This window comes from Lathamus discolor, chromosome 5 (genome assembly GCF_037157495.1).
Source record: "Lathamus discolor isolate bLatDis1 chromosome 5, bLatDis1.hap1, whole genome shotgun sequence".
NCBI lineage: Eukaryota > Metazoa > Chordata > Aves > Psittaciformes > Psittacidae > Lathamus > Lathamus discolor.
In genome coordinates, this window is record NC_088888.1 from 121,112,412 (window position 1) to 121,129,502 (window position 17,091).

The following is a 17,091-nucleotide window of genomic DNA, read 5'->3' on the forward strand; positions in this document are numbered from 1 at the left end:
ATAGCAACAGTCATCCTTTCACAGGGCTCATCAATAGCAGGTTTTACTCACCTGATGGGCAAGTTGCCATGGGGCCATCCTGTCTGTCAGCACACCTTATCTGCTATCATGCCTTTCTTCGGATCCATAGTTACAAGTAAGAAAAAGCTGGATATCTGTCTCCTCCTAAACACAATCAAATTAAAGCTGTAATTAGTGGCCTGCCCTGGACAACCAGGTTACATTCCACTCCTCAGGTAGAGCCCGTGCAGAGGTGACAGGCCCCTGGGGACAATACGTGAGGCAAGAGAAGAAAGTTAGCCCTGATGTGGTCAAACTCAGGACCAGATGAAAAATAAAGGAGAGCTCAGATCATCCTTCCTTCAAGGGGATGAATTGTAGAAAGGAGCTCACACTTGGATGGCACCAGATTAACACAAGGGAGTCTGGGTTGAAGAAATCGGGTTTCAGACAATGAAGTATTTTCCTATTGATATCAACTAGTTCTGTCCATTAAGGTAAAAACGGCAAACAGATATAAAACAAACCAAGTATTTTTACGTTTCTGAAATAGGAGATTCCAATAATTTCCACCAAAATGAAGGAATTAATTAAAAGAATCTCGGTGTTATTGATTCTGTTACATCTGTGCAGGCAATGCACGCAGCAGTGCCCTGTGGTGGTGCTGCTGGAGCCAGTAACATAGAATCATAGAAACAACCAGGTTGGAAAAGACCTTTGAGATCATCAAGTCCAACTTTTATCTCAGCACTGCCAAGGCCACCGCTAACCCATTGCATTGAGGGCCTCATCTCCACGGTGTGTGAACACTTGCAGGGATGGTGACTCCAGCCCTGCCCTGGGCAGCCTGTTCCAATGCCTGAGCACCCTTTGGGGAAGGAATTGTTGCTCAGCTCCATCTAAACCTGCCCTGGTGCCGCTTAAGGAGGCTGTTTCCCTTATCCTATAGCAATGTTAAATTTAAATCTTAAATTAATCTTAATTTCTATCAGAAATCTGGGTTCATTGATGCCACTTCTCAGCAAGCAGAGATCATCCATCTTCATTAACCAAACTCCAGTAAGCACCTCTGTCAAATGACTTAGCAGCACGCACATAACCTCATTGCATACGTTCTCGTTAGAGTATCTGCGCTTCAGCTGATGGATCTGTCATTAAGGCAAACATACTTCAGCTCTGCTTCTAATTGAAACCTGACTTCTGGCCAGGCACTCGGCTGGGAAAGCCAGGAGAACTACTTTTTCCATGTTCACAAACATCTCCGCTAGCCCTCGGTGTCACCACCTGATTACATCTCTGGCACCGCTGGCTCCTCTTTGGCAACAAGGAGAGCATCATCTCACCGAGCCTGCGTTAGAACTTGGACTTGAGGTCGTAGGCACAACAGAGAGAATGGCGCATGTCCCACTCATCAAACTCTGCACACCAGCTGGCTTTTCCTTAGTAAAAAAGGAAGAGCACAGGGTACCTGCAGCTACTCTTCCTTCCAAACATTCCCTACACATTTGACCAGTAAAAGTGATGGAAAAGAAACAGATACGAGTCAAACCCTCCTTTAGTTTAGCTGCTGAGCTCTAACACAGCGAACACGTGAACAAGTTCACACCTTGAGAAACACATGGGAGGCAAAAAGTCCATCTCGGTGCCTTGTTTTCCAGTCCTTTTTAAGGCTTTTCTCCAAGACAGCTGTAACAGATTTTATTGTGAGCAAAATAATGTATTCTTCCCTGTGCTCAGCGTCAGAAACTGCTGAAGCATTTCTGCTGATCATTTCCAAGGCAATTCAGCCTGAAGCAGACCTCAGCATGTACGAGTTCAGCACGCATGGTAAAAGTTTAACAACATTAGGGGCTGCCTCAATGGAAATTGTTGGGCATCGCTGGTTTCACTTATTCTAATGAAACTTGGTTGAAAGCTAGGAGCAGTTTGATGTTGGAGTTTTACATAATAAATACCCTTCTTTTTTGGAAACCAAATTGTCCTGCAGAACCTGACTTCAGCTGAATGTTTCAACTTCCCAAGCTAATCTTGACTCGTGTTTTATTCTCACCGTATCACTGTATCCCATTGTTTCAACTTATACATACATTACATGAAAACAAATGTTAATACATACCATGTGTGCATACTGTTACACCCTATTCCGTATTACACTCTTACACACAATCATATAAAATCACTATTCTTGAATGCCATATTTTCAAGTTTCAGGACCAAAATGTTTTGATGCTTCCAAAGTAAAACTTCCCAGAGTATTCCCTGCACAGCAAGTGCCCAACTCATTCCAAAATCAGTGAGTAACCTGATATCCTATGGGATATGAAAACTCATTTGGAGACTTCAGGTTATACTTCAATAGAGAAAGTTGTAGTTTCCATCAACTCTAACAATGACATATAACACCTAAACAACCACTTTGAGAGTCCAAAGTGCTTGAATGGGTCAGCATTGAAAGCCAGGTTGGACAGGGCTTGGAGCAACCTGCTCTAGTGGAAGGTGTTCTTGCCCGTGACAGGGGTTGGAGCTGTATCAGCTTTAAGGTCCCTTCCAACCCAAACCAGTCTGGGGTTCTACGACCTGTGAAAACGAGACATCTGCTCAATGAGAAACAATTGGGTTTTCTTCCTCCAGCATTCAGAATAGTGAGAGTTTTGTTTTGCTTTAATACAGAACTTTGGCCAGGAAAGAAGGATTTAATTACCAGTGCTAGCACTGGGCAGTTTGTACTCATCTTCCACTTTGCAGACATCAAGTTACTGAAGCTTTGCAACTTATGTAACTTGTTCATATACCAAAGCAGTTCAATCATAACAGTAAGCTGGGAAGATTTTGGTGTTTTGTTCTTAAACACAAGAAAATCCCTCCCTAAATATTCATGGCCTCGCTCAAGGTTCTCATCAATGACTCCATCCCTCTTACTAATCTCCATCATCAAAGAAATGAGATTCATAAAACACAAACCGTGACCACAAATCTAAGACCCAAAGCTTATGAGAGCATCCTTGGAGGAGCAGCCAGAAACCTGGCCTTGTGAAGCACATCTACCGGTCTTACTGGCAAGGAAGGAGGCTGAGGCCATCACTGGAGTTGACTGAGAGCTGAAAATTGCCCTGGCTTTATCTTGTCCTTCTCTTCCAACAAATCCATGGTTCTTTTCTCATCTCTGTCCCCCTCACTGCATGGACAGGTCTGCTCTTCTCTGCTCATTCCTTATGCCATGGTGCCAATGGCAAGGGTGCAAGGCTTGAACCATCTCTAACTGACGTTTCTGAGCACAGCGAGTGTCTTGGGGCATTTCACTAATGCAAGCCACAGCTAATGGAAAACACCCTGCTATCTTCAGCATGCTGTTGATCATGCCTTAATACCACATTTAATTCAACCCTGTAAAGATACATTTTGATTCAAACTCATAATGAAACACAGAGCCCACATTTGAGTATTAGTGTAAGGTAATAATGCACATGTGAACGTACATATATACATTTATTACTTTAATATTTTACAGACGTCTCCCTTATGTAAATACACATTGGATGTTCTGTGCAGTTTATTCACGGCAGGTTATTCCATACACAGCTCCTGCTGGGAGCATTCACTGCTCCTGCTAACAATTCAGGAACAACTATCTGCATATTCTCCTTCGGGCTGCTAACAAGGTCCTCCAGTGCTCATTCTTCTGTTATTACCACACAGCCAGTTCCCTTTGGACTTAAAAAATCCCAATAATGATCTGGGGGAAAATAAAAGCCATATGGGACAGCTCTGCTGCTGGCACGGACTATCCTAACTCCAGTGCAGACAGTGGGGCAGATCTTGACATTGTGTAAATGGTCATAGTGCCAATGAAAGTGAAGTGCTTCTCCAACCTACCAACACTCTACTTCCCTGCTCAAACTCCCTTTTTCTCATCTAATATCAAGAACTAGAGTCTACCCAAAGCTCTAGGCTGGCAATTATGGTTATTAGCATGAGACTGTGGTCATCTTGGAACAAATTCTGTCTGCAACTGCTTTTCTAAACACTTCCTTGGAGGTGCAGCTCCTCTCTCCTGCTTCTTAGCTAGAGGAGAACTGTCTATTCTAAGTTGAACTGCTCCAACAGCATCAATAGAGACAGAGACCTGCAGCTGTCTTGGACACCTGCGTCAGATGGCTTCTCCCTTCCAAGTAAATAGCTCAGTACTCCAATCTCCTTGTCATCACTTCCTCCATGATTGCTACACATCTTGTTTGTCTTTAAGGCTTTCCACAGGCAGCCCTGTTGTCCGCTTCTCCTGGGGAACGGTTTATATTAGCAACTCCTTATGTACTGGGGTGGTAGATGGTGTCTTTACTTGTCATAGGCTGCTGTTTCAGAAAGCTTCATAAACTCAACTGAGCAACAGTCTAAAAAGGGAAATAAAAGATTTAAGAGGTTGGTATTTCTGCCCCCTTCTGCTTTCTAAGAAAGACAAAACAAAACCCAAACAAGCAGTGGAGCACACACACAGCTCTCCCCAAGAATGCTTCCCCATTAACTCAGTGTTTGTCTGTATTACCTATGAACCAACGTGGTTTCAATTTAGCTGCTTATTAATCTTGCACGTTTCTTTCAACTGCTATTTTAAAAATAGAAACTTCATGTTGAACATTTTAATAGCATTAAGTTTCAAAGGCAACAAGCTGCTGCGCTCATTTTTTTCCCCAGAACTTTATTGCCAGATGTAAGTGCGTGTGATTATTGATAGTCTTTGTTTTCCCACAGGTTTCTCTTTCCCTTATTAAACAACATATCTGCATTTAAGCAGCTCCATGAAAGCTTAGTGAGGGACATGAGAAATCACTGCTCTGAGCCCACAAATCCATCTCGCCTGACATCAGGCACTTCAGACTTTAAACTGCTTAAATCAGGAGTTTACCTACACCCAACTCCCCCTACAGTCAGCAGAAACGACCACAGGACCATGAAAGCTGCAGGTACCTGAATCCCAGCTAAATTTCTGAATCGCTTTCCGGCAGTAACTATTTTTTTTCACTGATTAGTTCTGGTGTCCTCAACATAAAAAGGACATGGAACTGCTGGAACAAGTCCAGAGGAGGCCACAAGGATGATCAGGGGACTGGAGCACCTCCCGTATGAAGACAGGCTGAGGAAGTTGGGGCTGTTCAGCCTGGAGAAGAGAAGGCTGCGTGGAGACCTCAGAGCAGCTTCAGAGAGTCTGAAGGGAGCCTATAGGGATGCTGGGGATGAACTCTTCATCAGGGACTGTAGTGACAGGACAAGGGGTGATGGGTTCAAACTGAAACAGGGTAAGTACAGGTTATATATAAGGACGAAGTTCTTTACTGTAAGGGTGGTGAGGCACTGGAATGGGTTGCCCAGGGAAGCTGTGGCTGCCCCATCCCTGGCAGTGTTCAAGGCCAGGTTGGACACAGGGGCTTGGAGCAACCTGCTCTAGTGGAAGGTGTCCCTGCCCATGGCAGGGGGTTGGAACTGGATGATCTTAAGGTCCTTTCCAACCCAAACCATTCTAGGATTCTGTGACTGCAGAGAGCTCCCAGGCCCACAGGGGAATTAGGTCTCCCACTTGAACCATTACTAAGGATTCAATGCAAACTGGGCTAAATCCAGACTCTGGGGTCCCCAGCAGTACCAGCAAACAAGCAGAGGACCTGCCAGGAGCGTGTTTCAGTTTCTAGCCCATGTCTGTAATTTTAAAGATAATAACTATACTGCAGCTGCAATAGACTACCTCATCTAAATGGCAGCTTCCATTGTCTTTGGGTAAGATCAAAAGCCAAACACAGAAATAGAACTAAAGGTTTGGTAGGTTTTGGTGCATGTCAGCTTTGTGTCCAGCTCTGCACAGCCTCCCTCACAGAGAATACCGCATGAAGCCATGCCACAGAAGCCACTGGTAACTTAGCCTCTGATTTCATAAAGCACAGGATCAAATTCTTCATGAGTGGGGATAAGTCTGCTGAGGAAAATGGGTATTAGGTCATGTGGAGGAATATAGGAATGGAACAAAAGCAGTGAATTCCCACCCATCATTTCTGCAGCCTGGGGATAGGGCAGCGGCTATTGCTGACCCTGGAGAGCTACAAGACATGTTCACATACAGCTGTTAGATACGCTGGGCCATCAGCAATCACACTAATGATAACACTCCATTAGCAGCTGAAGAGATTCCTTCCCACCCACATCTGATAGTTCTGATCTCTTCAAAGGGGCTGCAGCCACCCAAACAGTGGATTGAGCATCCAGCACAGCTTCTTGCACCGGCTCTGCTCCAGGGCTCTGGCCCTTCCCCCATCACCTCCAAGTGCTCATTCCCACCACCCTGCCAGGCGCTTCCGTTCCTTCCCTTGTGCTAAATGCCAAACCAGCTGTTTGTGTAGCTGTGCTCTGAGGGAGCAGAGGTTTCCAGTGGGGAGATGGGAGCAATAACCTTGGTTTCTATCTGTGTTTTCAAACAGTTGCCAGGGGTCCTTACAAGGTAAAATAAACAGCCCTCATCTCATCCTGAACAGCTTCCCTAATACACAGCTGGGACAGGTAAAGGGAGCATTAAAAGACAGAAGTATTCTTTCTAGTGTATAGGAAAAAGGCACCTAAATGGAGCGATCCAAAGGCTGCTGGAACTCCCTAAGTGGACTCCTACTGACTTCAGTGAGCTTTGGATCTGCTCTACAAAGCCAGCCAGCTGCAAGAGCTGTTAGAGTCAAAGGAAAATATGCTATGAAGGAATGGTGGCCTTGTGGTCGAGGTGCTGGCGTGGCTTCAAGAGACTTGGAGCCAGCCTTCAGCTCTCCCATTCCCGACCTTGTGCAAATCATTTCATTTCTCTGCGCATCAGCTTCCCTTTGGTAAGAGTAGGTATGCAACCTAGTGAGCTTGAGTGCGGAGGAGTTCAGGGATGTCTGAAACAGGAAACTAATGTGTGGAGACACCTACCAGCACCATCTCAGTGGATGTAACTCTTTCTCTACCCCTCTATGGGCCCAGTAAGGTGTGTTACCCTCACAGCAGGGTACAAAAGTGAGTGTTAAACCAGTATCCTCACTCACTTCAAGCTTGCTGAGCACACCTCTCTACAGCTTTAGCTGACACAGCCTTACCTAGCTGTCTGGAGACCGAGATGCACAGCTAACACAGCACGGAGCTCAGCACAGGTCATCCAGCTCTTGGTACCAGACCGCACTCCTGAACTCCAACTTCCCATGTCCATATCAATAGCAAAGCCCAAGAGACTCCATGTAAAGATAGTCTGAGCCTGTTTACGTGAGCTGCAGCACACACATAGCTGAGTGATTCCAATCCAACCAAGCAGATCAGCATTCATCTAACTGGAGTATGTGAACAGACCTGTAACAGTCCAGGTAACACAGGCAGAACCCTTTCCAGCACTGAAGAGGTAAGCCATGTTTCATGGAGTTTCAAGGCAGCCTCCTGTCAGTCTCAGCATTACTTACTTGCTCCGAATATCCTCCTACCAACAGCTGGGGTTTCTGGCAGCCAAATGCAAACCATCCATTGTAATATTATTCTTTGTAGGAAATTCCTATTGTAGGAAACAAACGCTTCCAAGCAGAAGAAATGCTTTAAAAAATAATCCAAGCAAAGGCACAAATGAAGCCCCAGAAATCAAATACTGAACTGATTTTTACAGCATAGGAAGATCAAACTGCAAACAAGCTGCAAAAGCCATTACTAATTCAACATTCCATTATGCCTTTTTTTCCCAAAGTGTGATTCTTCTCTTCAAGCCAAGCATACTTTGCTGGACCAAACCTTCACATTAGATTTCCTGTGCTGAGGACTTGATGAGATAAAGCAGTTCCTTAGGACCAACAAATCACTTCATTAAAGAAGCCCATTCGTAAAGATTCTCAACAGCAATTAACATCCTGCCTTAAGGAACTCATTTTGTGCCACATTCCTCACTCAGGCAAGACCTCCCATCTAACACCGTGACTGCAGGAGAGGGTCCTAATATTGAAGGAGAGAAAGAAGCCATCCTGGCTCTTGCCATTGCCTCTCTGTTAGCTGATTTGGTTCTTTTAGGCTGAAGGTTGGACAGAACTGCTCCCCATCAGTTCTTAAGCCATGAGAAAAATGACCATCCAATGGTTTTCCAGCTGTCTTTAAAGACTCTGGGGAAGCAGGATAACTGACAGCACTTCTCAGCAGTGAACAGAATTGCTGGTGTCACCCAGGATCCGAGCTGTTCCAAATGCATTCATTCATCTCTGCAGTGCCAGCTCCAGGGAGACCTCAGAGCAGCTTCCAGTGCCTAAACAGGCCGACAAGAAAGGTGGAGAAGGGCTTTGGACAAAGGCCTGTAGGGACAGGAAAAGTGGGAATGGCTTTAACCTGACAGAGGGAAGACTGAGATGAGCTCTTAGGCAGAAGCTCTTCCCCGTAAAGGTGCTGAGGCGCTGGCACAGGGTGCCCAGAGAAGCTGTGGCTGCCCCATCCCTGGCAGTGTTCAAGGCCAGGTTGGACACAGGGGCTTGGAGCAAGCTGCTCCAGTGGAAGGTGTCCCTGTCCATGGCAGGGGGTTGGAACTGTATGAGCTTTAAGGTCCCTTCCAACCCAAACCAGTCTGGATTCTATGATTCCCCCTGGTAGATGGAGGAGTTGGAAGTCTAGTTTAAAAAACTGAAATAGAAAAGGGTTTTTTTCACATCCCTTCACCTCCAATAAGGGCATGTCCAGGGAGCAGAACAGTAACACTGACTGGTAGCAGTCCCAATGTATCTCTCTGAAACCAGGACACAAGGCTGTACCAAATCCCAGAGCCAGGGTGGTCCCTGGTGAGCAAAGATCTAAAGCAGAAGCTCAAGATGGACTAGATAAGGTTCCTTTGTGTTTTGGTCTGCAGTATTAAACAAGTACTTCCCATTAAGTTGCAGTATAATTCTCTCTGGTTTGACAGGAATATGCAGGCATCGTTTTGAAATTGTCACATTAAAAGACAATATGTAACATCCTTCAAAAACCCCAGCTTTAGCCCTGCTCTTGTTGAAATGAACATTCTCATGTTGTTTGAGTAACCCAGTATTATAATGCACTCAAAATTACAATCTGCCCGAACAGAAAACGAACAAAGCATTGGGATCCAGCCATTTAGCTCAAGCCACTCTCAGCTTAGCAATTAAACCACTTCTGAACACTTTATGGGGTTCTAACCTTACAAACAAATCTATGAATGATCATAAAGGTGCAATTCTCTCAGGTATTTTCTTTGAAAAGACCCTGATTTTTTGGAGGGAAAGTAATCTCCTTGCCATGGAGAAGGAGCTAAATAGATGCAAGTGTATGAGGTGATTATAAAAAGCCTACTGACCTGGAGTAACAATAATGCCTCAGTCTCGAAAACATAGAAAGTAAATGCAATTTTACATTAAAGATCCGAAAACAAACTCAAGGCTAATATTTTGAGGGGAAAAAAAACCCTTTGATCCCTTTTTCTTTCCATGGGGGAGCCAATATCAACAGCAGTGATTTTGTGCTATATTCAGGGGGCTTTATGTGGGTTAATAATGTTAAAGCTATTCCACTGCTTTTTCAGACTCTTCTGGAATCAGCTCCTTGGAGAAACAGGGCCCTATTGAAGACTCTTGAATTTGCATAGCATGTGCAAGACATTTAGATTTATATTCCATGTTAGACTTGTGTGTTTAGAGTTTACCCAGGCATATGCAATTCATTGGCCGCATTGTTATCTTCACAATGAACAAGCACACACACTTCATGTGTGAGAAATACAGCTTTTAATGTAGAAAATTAAATTTCCACGAGAAAAAAAAGTGTTCCAGGAAAATTTCCATCAATAAAGGCTTAGCTCAAAAGGACCGAGGCCGAAATACTTTGATTTGAGCCTACCTGGGTAGCACAACCATAAAACCAATTGAAAACTACTACTTTGGAAGCGCTCCTGCAATGACAATTGTTCACATTATAGTTGTTTCTCTAAAAGCCTTCAGTTGTCATGATCCTGTTGTGTTCAGTGATGACTCTGCCCACAGAAACTGGCAAATTCTGCCTTGAAGACTTTATAAACTCAATAGATAAAGGAATCGTAATTATCTTGAAATAGAGAATGGTGACATTAGTGATGAAAAACTGAACCCATTGAAATACAGAAACAAGTAACCACAGAAATCACAGAATCAATTGGATTGGAAAAGACCTTTAAAGTCACCAAGCCCAACCATTCCCCAGCACTGCCAAGGCCACCACTAACCCAGGGCACTGAGGCCTCATCTCCACGGTGTGTGCACACTTGCAGGGCTGGTGCCTGCAGCCCTGCCCTGGGCAGCCTGTTCCAATGCCTGAGCACCCTCTGGGGCAGGAATTGTTCCTCAGCTCCATCTAAACCTGCCCTGGTGCAGCTTGAGGCCGGTTCCTCTTGTCCCATCCCTTGTTCCTTGGGAGCAGAGCCAAGCCCCTCCTGGCTCCATCCTCCTCTCAGGCAGCTGTAGGGAGCGACCAGGTCCCCCCTGAGCCTTCTCTTCTCCATCTGAACCCCCCAGGTCCCTCAGCCGTTACCCATCACACTTGGGCTCCAAGCCCTGCACCAGCTCCGTTGCCTTTCTCTGGACCCACTCCAGCAACTCAGTATCTCTCTTGTACAGAGAAGCCCAGAACTGAACAGAGTACGAGCCATTGACTCAGTTTCCACCCAAACCAGATCCTGAGCCCTGTGCCAGTTGTGTGGCCCACAACGAACCTTCTTGGTAGCCAGGAGAGCACCATGGTGTGATATACACACCACCATGTGCAGCAGCAACATACTTCACAATGGCTGCGTGGCGTTGAACACAAAAAGTAATTTAAAGAAATACACAGTCAATGGGTTTGGTTTGATATTTGTGCAACACTATAGTTCATCTCAGAGCTGATGTCACCACTAGAATTTGTTGAGGTGACACTAAGAGTGGTGCTACCTTATGTGGTTTTCCAGTCTTCACACTAAGTAGGAATTCTGGGATAGGGCAAACTTATAGCAAAATCAAAGCCCCATCCCTGGCAGATGACTAGAAGACTTTGGCTGCCAGTGAAAGGTAGAGGGAGTGTAGCTGGTGTTGCCATGTCAGAAGGATGCACAGCAGAAAGGAGATCCATGCAGGCTAAAGAACAGCTTTGGCTCAAGAACAAAGCAGCATCTACAGCCATGAATTAACTTGGGCAAAAGCTGAGAAGAAGGTGAGTCAGTAGAAAAGCATGCCAAGGGGAGCTGCGAGGACAAAGAGCCCTGACAATCACTGGTGGAGGTTTGAAAAGTTTATGGAAGTGATTTAATGGTGCAGAGCCCACGAGAGCAGAAGGCTGGATTTATGTCTCAGCAGGTCTCATCTGCTGTTCCCAGCTTTCTTCCCAAATTCCTGACCTTGCACCATTACCTTGAATGAAAGATTTGCCAACGGGTTCAGCCCAACTACTGCGGAACACATGTGCTTTCTGCGGGGCAAGAGAAAGGAATTCATGGGTCATAAAGTGCTGACTACTGTGTGCTTTGCATTTTCATTTCTTTCACAAAGAACTTAATATTTATTTTCTTACTGTTTCATTAAACCGTAAAACTTTCCTTTAGGCCATTGGCCTTTTCTTCTCAAAAAGGTGGCTAATTCAGCTCTGGAGCTAGTGGTCCAGAGGAGAATAAGGACATATGGGAGATGTGCACTGCATCATGCTCTGTAACTGCTTCTGTCTTCACTGAGGCGCTGTAGCCACCAAATCAGATTAGAACAGTGGATCAAAATGATATATATGGATATACATTACGGTGGGATATATAACATATGCATTTAAGACAAGGGTAATGCCTCTGCTCTGAACTGCTGCCATTTTGGATCCAAGTGAAACTATGCTTGCTCAGATGGAGCAGGCAGAGATTTCAATACCATAAGCATTTCAGATGTTCATCTCCCACTGAGCAATCAGGAACAGCTTTACCTTCAAAACCACAGCCTCTCATCAGCATAAATAACAGTAGTAAAGACGCAGGGGGCCTACTTGCTCCTTTATTTACTGCAAAATCAGCCCAGACGCATTATTTGCATGTCAGTCACCTGCATCATGCTGAGCAGTTCTTTTGTGAATAAAAGACTTTGTGACTGCTTTCCACCTAAGCAAAATAAATCAAAAGGGAGGACACAGGAATAGCTATGCCTGTTCTGGCAGTTTGGGACTACAGGGGGAGAAGGTGGTAGCTTTGTGTCCAAGGGGGCTGTCACCATGCCATATATCTGTTCATTTTTGATATGAAATAGTTCACTGAGTTTAGCTCTTAGAAGTCTCTCAGAGAGAAGGCTATAAAATGTTTAGGGGAGTTTATTCTTAAGCAATAAAGCTAATAACCTGTAGCATAAGTATTCCCCAGCCCAACTTACTCCCTGCGCACTTGTGGGAAGTGGCTACCCCAACAATACCTGCAGGTGACCCCCTTATGCAGGTTATAAAAGTAATCAATGAAATCCTGCAATTATATATAAAAAAACAAACTGCCCAGTTTGCCTTGGCTTGGAGACAGAGGTCACCAGCAAAGGGTAATTGCAGACACCTAATGAAGAATACATTAGATATTATATCACCGTCATTCCCCCATCACAACATCTGGTGGCTAGCTCACCTACGACTAACAGCTTGCTGTAAATTTGGTGTCCTATCATTGAAGCATGTCCTAATCTCCATGGTTTTTGAATAGAAGGCTAAAATATCATAGAATCACGGAATGGTTTGGGTTGAAAAGGACCTCAAAGCTCATCCAGTTCCAACCCCCTGCCATGGGCAGGGACACCTTCCACTAGAGGAGCTTGCTCCAAGCCCCTGTGTCCAACCTGGCCTTGAACACTGCCAGGGATGGGGCAGCCACAGCTTCTCTGGGCACCCTGTGCCAGCGCCTCAGCACCCTCACAGGGAAGAGCTTCTGCCTAATGTCTAATCTAAAATGTTCTGTTTTGCCTCCAGATCCTCAATGAAGAAGTTGTACACGTGTAGGCACCCTGACATATGGCTCACGCCTCTCAACCCAAAAGGAGACACTGCCTCGCAGAACTTTTCCACTAGACCTGTTATTTTGTGTGATCTGTGCTGCCCTAGACTTTGTAGATACGTTTTCAGTACCTATATCATGAACACACCAAAGACTTTTTGCATAATGAAAGGGAGATGCAGAGAGGCACAACTGAACAGCAAAGAAGGAAGAGAAATTATAGCATGAGATTCAGCACACTGAGAAATACTGGAAGAAAATAACTCAAAAGAACACAAGAAATGCATCTTGAATAAAATAACCAGTAATACAGAGAGTTGATGGATACAGGAAATTGCAGCAAAATCCTATCCCCATAGAATCAGTTAGAACTTTCCACTCGATTCATTTAGGTTGGGATTTCTCCATCAGAAAACAACAATTCCAAAGTAAACTTAATGGGAAGTAAGTAAGAAAAAGTGGCACAGCAACCTAAACTGTTGGAATTACCATAAAGGGGGGGGTTTCACTGCTGTGGTCCCAAAAGCAGCACTGCTTGGAGCACTTACAGTAGCAACATACCCATGATGCTGCTGCTACAAAGCTGCTGTCGGTGTCAGGGTTCTCAGTGAAGACACTTTGAGCTGATTTCCAGCACGTGCATCATGAGCCTTAACACCCCGTGCAGCAAAACCCTTGTGTGCAGGCAGCACCACGCTAGCTCAGCGCAGCAATGCGAGCTTCAGGGACAGATGATAACTGTTAACATGAGGCTCTATCTCTACAAGCAAATTAAGTGTGCCTGGGAACATTCCTGGGCATGGAGGCCAGCTGGCAGGGAAGGGCCTGAGCCTCCGCCAGTAAACACCCTCACCCTGCACAACAGGGAGGCTGCATGCAAAGCGCTGGCTGGGGACGGTCCCTGAACACGCCTGCTGCCAACCCATCCTCCAAAAGCACCCGCGGCAGCGCTGGTTGGCGCATGCCAAAACCTCACCAGGGGCTGTTGGAACAGTGCACCAGGGCGGGCAGTCACGCTCCCGGCCCAGGAACATTCCTGGGCATTGTTTAGCTCAGTAGCAGATAGAGCAAGCTCCCTCCTTGCCCAGGTGAAGCGTTTCTCTTGAGTACACCCCATTTTAGCAGCCTTTCGCACTGATCTGTCCCTTCTCCCATTACAAACCATCTCCCATCCTGTTCCCACATGCAAAATGTACGTGGGAAGGGCTGATCAAAGCAATAGGAATGGGCCGACTCGGACTGCTGGTGGTTTGCCTGCCCTCTGGTTCCTAAAGAGTCCTGAAGGGTATACACGAGTAACAAATGGTTTCGCATAAGGTTAAGTGCACGGCATGTCTCCGAACCTTTCCCACCTCATGTCCACACAGGGAACACACTGCACAAAGGTGTCCAGGGATACCTCATGACATTTTAAAGTCATTTAGGTATTACTGTTAGTACTTAAATATACTATTATGGTACTTAAATGTACTTAAATACTAGTACTTAAATAATACTTAAGTGTTATTAGTAGTACTCAAATGACTCTAAAAGTACTGCTAATCAGGAGCACTCCAAAACACAGCCTACCTCATGTTCTTGGAGCAACGGATGGGCTGATCCACCAGCTTCACTGCCTGGACAGTTCTTCAAAAGACAAAGAAATGATCCATGAAGCACATCTTGAGACTGCTGGCTGCATACCTGGTTTTCTAACAGCCATCACCTGACACTCAAAACCAGTGATGCTCAAATCATTTTGCTTGAAAATATACTTTGATTAATAAAAAGAAAAAGAATCCATTTTTTCCCCCTGATTCCCTAGAAAATACAGTAATATTGGCTTAGAGAGAAGAGGGCAAGAGCTTGAATGAGAATCTTACACAAACATGTGTGTGTGCACATGTGTGTTTATACAAAGCCCTCATCAGTTTAAACTGTATTTTCTGTTAAGATCATTTACCTTCGAATAAACCCTGATTAGATCGTTAAGTCCAAGCCGAGTGGAGAATAAATGTGTATTGACAAGTATATTGAGTGCTGAGAATTCACAAGCCTCCTACTTACAGTTTGGGATGTGTTGACACACGTTGCATGTGGAGGTTAACAATACCAGTAACCTTTCACTGCTTTGCTGCAATGTTGCTAGAATTCATACCAGGAAGCTTTGGGAAATGGGAGAGGAACCCAAGCTGACATGTGCTGGTGACTCACAGATGAAAACTATCTGTTTCAGAGTTGGTCTTGGTGCCTTGCATTTAAAGGAGCCAGCTCTCCTTGGCTTTGGACATCACTGTGTTAGGGATTCCTGCCCACCCTCAGTCATAGAGGTGGCCAGCTCGCTTTGCACAGGCTGCCCACGTTGCTGCACTGAAGTTGGGTTAAATCCCTGGTGTAAAGACAGGATAATCTGAGCTACCAAGCCCCTCGAGATGGCTCTGACACAGATCTGAGATGCCTTAGGTAGACATTCACCTCTTTGTGAAAGAGTTGCCCAAATGACCCTAGTTCCTGCAAGGGCTGCAGGTTCACAGTACAGGTGCCCTCCCTAAAGTCCTGCTGCCCTCTTGAGGAGAGATGAACCTGCCAGCCCAAACTGGTGCAGAGACCTGGGATGGAGGCAATGGTTTGACATGCTGTCCTGCGTGAGACAGTGCCCGGGGTCCCCCCAGGTGAAAATTCTCCCTGGTACCAGCTGAGATTCACCTTACCCTGCAGGAACCTCCCTGCTTTTATGACCACAAGCCCAGGGCAGGAGCTACCACTGAGGTTTGGTACTCTGAGAACCACCATGGATGTGCTGAAGCAGCACTCACGGTTTAAGAGAGGGGAGGGGTGAATCCAGTGTTTCTGAGTCATTCAGGTCTGTATCCTGATTGAATAAGCAGAATTTGGAAGTTCTTGGGGTTTTTTCCATACTACTTTCTAATTTTGTGAAGATTTCTCACAGTTTATAACAGCCGGTGTTGGGTTGGAATACATCTGAAAACAGACCATACTGAAGAAGGACCCTGGGCATGAGGGAACACAGCAGCCTGAGAGCCATCCTTAAGAGCAGTCTAAAGCCACATTTAGATGAGCAGATACAGGGGGATGTAGGGAAAAAGAAGAGTGTTGAGTTCTACCCTGTTCCTAAACGTAGGAACTGAATGCCTGTCAGCATTTAGAGCATGTTATGTGCATATGTTCTGGTTTAGCTGCATCCAAAAGCAGTCCAGGACCACTCTGTGATGTTCACTGAAGTGTGCTAGTAGAAAGATTCACTTCAAAAGCTCAAGCTCGATCCAAACTGAAGCACGGATGCAGATTCCCTCTTGGCACCTGTACAGAAGACCCCTGGCAGAGCTGCTGGATGAGCTCCATTTGCCCAGCCAGGCATGCTGAACAGATCACCTGCACAGCACCTGCATGGCCAAAAGCAGAGAGGAGTTTCTGCACTCAGGATCCTGATCTAGAGCCATAGCTGGGCCATAGCCCTGGAGATTCAGCATCCACTCCCTCACTCCCTGGTGACTGCACAGAAGGACGAGGGTGGCAGGCCCAGGAGGGAGCTGAACGTGCTGCCACTTCCCATCAGGTTGGATGATGAGTGTACTGGCAACTGCCAAAGGGACACAACTGACGTGACAACCACCTACATCCCGCAGACAAGCAAGGGAATCTCTGTGGGGCTCAGACAGGGGCTGCCAGAGCAGTGAAGGCAGCACAACCATTAACAGTCAGGCTAGCACATGAAAATGAGCCAAGAAAGGAGGCTGTAGGTAAACTTGAACATGCCAGCCTGGAAATGGTGGCAGTTCCCCAGTAGGTCTGACATTGCTGTCTCAGGGCAGTGATGTCCATCAGAGAAGCAAGGCAGATACCTGAGGGCAGTAAAAAGTTGAGCTGCCTCATTTTAACTGACTGTGAAATGTTAGTCAGAACCTATAGACTCCCGAATTGTGCAGATGCTTTTAAAGCACTTTACCTGTGGTGCCTGTGCAAAGGACTCCTACTCCTGGGAAAACAGAGCCTGCCACATCAGAACAGCCCCTTTGATAATGCTGTACCTTGTTTCCGACTCTGTCCAGAACCAGACGCTTTGGGGTTGAAAGTATTACCAGGACCCAACTCAGAGTCAAGCTGTG

The 17,091-nt window shown here is 45.6% G+C and overlaps 1 protein-coding gene across 3 annotated transcripts in view; it reads right to left on the reverse strand.

Moving 5' to 3' along the window:
- BMP2 (bone morphogenetic protein 2) overlaps positions 1 to 17,091 on the reverse strand; it is a 214,660-nt gene that overhangs the window by 114,195 nt on the left and 83,374 nt on the right. For 2 of the 3 annotated variants that reach the window (XM_065682370.1, XM_065682369.1), the window contains exon 2: positions 52 to 165. The exons of the other annotated variant lie outside the window; for it this stretch is intronic. The gene's annotated coding sequence lies outside the window, so the exon portion shown is untranslated. The remainder of the gene's footprint in view (positions 1 to 51; positions 166 to 17,091) is intronic. 3 annotated transcript variants of the gene reach the window in all.